The following is a 3798-nucleotide window of genomic DNA, read 5'->3' as shown; positions in this document are numbered from 1 at the left end:
AAAAAAAAAAAAAAAAGGGGGAAAAAAAAAAAGACAATGTGTGAATGATTCTACTTAAGACTTTTGAGAGAAACGAAGCTCTACAGGCAGAGAACAGATAGATCAATGGTTGTCGTAAAACAGATTGACATTGATCTTTGAGGAGTATATTACCACATGCAAAAAACCACAGCAAATAGCTATAGGAGGCTCAGTAAGAAAAATATTTTCCACCATCACAGTTGTGTTTATTTACGCTACATTTTGTGTTCTTATTTTATATAGGAAGATGACATATATCATCACAAAAAAAAATTATTAGAAGTTAAAACTAAAGGCTTTAATCTTATGCTAAGACTTTAATCTGCATGCTAAAAATTCCATTAATATTTATTGTTTATTTGTTTGTTTTAAATCTATACAGTACTGTGGATGGTTTTTTTTTTTTTTTTTTTTTTTTAAGTCTGGGTAATCTTCACTCCTGAATAATGATTTTAATATGTCTGATTTCACGATTTTCAATATAGTTTCAAAAGTCTATTGCAGAGAGGCCCTATTTATGAATAAGCCCCTTATATCCCAGGTCTATGTTAGCATGAAAGAATGATCAATGCCAAGAACAAAAATGTATTTATGGATACAGAAAATGAGTTTTATAGACCATTGTAACATAACTTGTTACTCTCTTCTCAGCAGTGTCTTAAGGATTATATGGCCATTAGGAAATTTCAGAAACATCTCAAGAAAAGTAGAACTGGTTACAATTTTGCAGCATAGGTAATGTGCTTTTGTTTGTTTCTTTGTTTTTTAATAAGTATCTAAAAAATCTATTATGATGGTTTTAGGAGAAAATTTAACAGACACTGAAAAGCTAGAGTTCAAGATATCTTGCTGGGCTGGTATTTTGGTGATAATAAAATTTTATCTGTAAACTTTTAGCCTTAGAAAAGATCTCATATAAGACAGAAAGCAATTGTGCTTGGTTAATATTTAGATGGGAGACTGACATTTCAAAATCAAAGGAAAAATATTTATTAGAGTAGTTTTATTTGAGGAAGAAAAGACATAATACAGCAAATATGAAAAAAAAGTCTATATAAAAACTGGAGACATGAAATAGTCACTCTATTTTTACTTTCAATGGAACTACTTTTAATGCAAAGAATAATAAGGTGATACTATAATATGCTCTATCAATGAAAAATATGCAGTTGAAATTCAAAATGTAAGTGGAGTTATGAAGTGACTATCAAACTTCCTTGAAGAACAATTTATTTTTTAAACATGTTACCAATATCTATTTGTATTCAAAGGGGTGATATGCTGATAGTGAACTATCCTTATCTATTCTTTAAAGCTAATTTCACAATATTCTCTGCAAGGTGATATTTTCTTATTCTACTTTACCAAAAAAAAAAAAAAAAAAACACCAAACTCACTGCCATTGAGTTGGATCTGACTCATAGTGACCCCTCCCTGGGTTTCTGACATGGTATCACTATGGAAGTAGATTACTCAACCTTCCTTCTGAGGAGTGGCTGGTGGGTTTGAACCACCGGCCTTCTGGTTAGCAGTCAAATGGCTTAGGCACTAGCCACCGGAGCTCCCTATTCTACTTTATTTAGTTTAGATAAGCAATATTCAAAACAAAGTTTTCACTAATATAATCGTAAGTGAGCTTCTATTTTATTATAAAATATCCATAGTGTCTAACACATTTATTTGACTGCTAACTGGAAGTCTGGAGGTTCAAATCCACCAGTCACTCCTCAGAAGGAAGACTGGGCAATCTACTTCCGTAGAAACACTGTCTCAGAAACCCAAGGAAGGGTCGCTATGGGTCAGGACCAACTTCACAGCCATGAGTTATTAATAGAAGGACTCTCCTTACTGACAGAATAGGGATTACAAACAGTGTGAAGTAACTCTAAATTATTGGTGATAGTGATGTAGAACCATACAACTGCTGTGGAAGACAGTTTGGCAATTTTTTTGCATAGCTTAAAATTGTCTTACCGTAAGTTATCCCACTTACTTGAAAACACATATTCATACCAAAGCCTGCATGTGAAGAGTTATAATAGCTTTATTGATAATTGCTAAAAACAAGAAGAAACCAAGATGTCCCTTAATAGGTGAAAGAATAACCAAACAGTGGTACTTCTGTCCAATGGATTATTACTCATAGATAAAAATAAATGAACTATATAGCTACACATGCAAAAAGACATACATGAATTTTAAATACTTATTGCTAAATTTAAAAAGCCTGTCTGAACACACTACATACTGCAGATCCCAAATATATGACAGTTTAGACAAGGAAAAACTATAGTGAAGAAGAAGAAGATCAATTAGCACTCTCCAGAGGCTGGGAGAAGGCTTTAATGGGTAAAGTACTTTTTTTTTTTCTTGTGGTGGGGGAACAAGTGAAACTATTCTGTGTGATACTGTAGTGCTGGATATAGGACACTTTGCATTTGTCAAAATTCATCAAGTTTTATAGCACAAAGAGTGAATCTTAATGTATACAATTTAAAATGAAAATTCCTTAGGAGATTGGGAAAAGCTAGCATACTTATTATGTCTCTATACTTTTTCAATTTGCATGCTGAGCAAATAATCTGAGAAGGTGGACTGTATGAAAAAGAATGCAGGAACAAGACTGGAGGAAGAATTATTAACAGCCTGTGATATGCAGGTGGCACAATTTTGCTTGCTGAAAGCAAAGATGACTTAAACCATTTACTGATGAAGATCAAAGACTAGAGACTTCAGTATGGATTACACCTGGACATACAGAAAACAAAAATCTTTACAAATGATCCAAAAAGTAGCATCATGATAAATGGAAAAGCATTAAAATTGTTGAGGATTTCAGTTTACTTGGACCCACAATCAATGACCATGAAAGCAGCGGACAAAAAAATCAGACAATGTAATGTATTGGGAAAATCTTCTGCAAAAGATATCTTTAAAGTGTTAAAGAGCATAGATGCCACTTGGAAGACTAAGGGGGCTTGACCCAAACTACAGTGTTTTATATAGTCTCATGTGCATATGAAAGCTGGACAATGAATAAGGAAAACTGCAGAAGAATTGATGCATTTGAATTGTGGTGCTGGCAAGAATATTGAAAATACTATGGACTGCCAAAAGAATCAATAAATCTGTCTTTGAAGAAGTATAGCAGGAATGCTCCTTAGAAGTGAGAACGGCCAGATTTTGTCTCATGTACTTTGTTCAAGTTGTCCCTGGAGAAGGATATCATGCTTGGTAAAGTAGAGAGTCAACAAAAAAGGGGAAGACCATCAATCAGATGGATTGACACAGAGACCAAAATCACTGGCTCAAGCATAAAACATACTATGAGGATGGTGCAGGGTGGGTCAGTATTTCATTCCATTATTCAGAGCTGGTTTGACAGTATCTAACAATAAAAAGAAGTGTGAAATTCAGAATGTGCCAAACAATCAAGCTTGCATTGCAAATGTATGAATTAAAGTAATATCCTAAGTTCTAAATGAGTAGGATCTGTAAAACTACAGGCAAAATAACATACGTAACTATATTGCACTCCAGTTGATAAAGATATTTCCCAAAACAGTGTACTAAATAATTTAGATATTTACACTGGAATTTTAAATTATACTAAAGGGACAGCTTTAGCTATTCTCCTAAAGCTGTTATTTAGAGAATAGCTAAAGCAAATGGAATAAATGAAAAGGTAAAAGAGCTTAACAGAAGATTTCAAAGAGCAGCTCGAGTAGACAAAGCCAATTACTATAATGAAATGTGCAAAGACCTGGAGTCTGAAAA

The sequence above is a fragment of the Orycteropus afer genome, unplaced genomic scaffold (genome assembly GCF_000298275.1).
Source record: "Orycteropus afer afer isolate SDZICR_OR568_19922 unplaced genomic scaffold, OryAfe1.0 scaffold00117, whole genome shotgun sequence".
Taxonomy (NCBI): Eukaryota; Metazoa; Chordata; class Mammalia; order Tubulidentata; family Orycteropodidae; genus Orycteropus; species Orycteropus afer.
Note: the sequence above shows the minus strand (reverse complement) of the source record.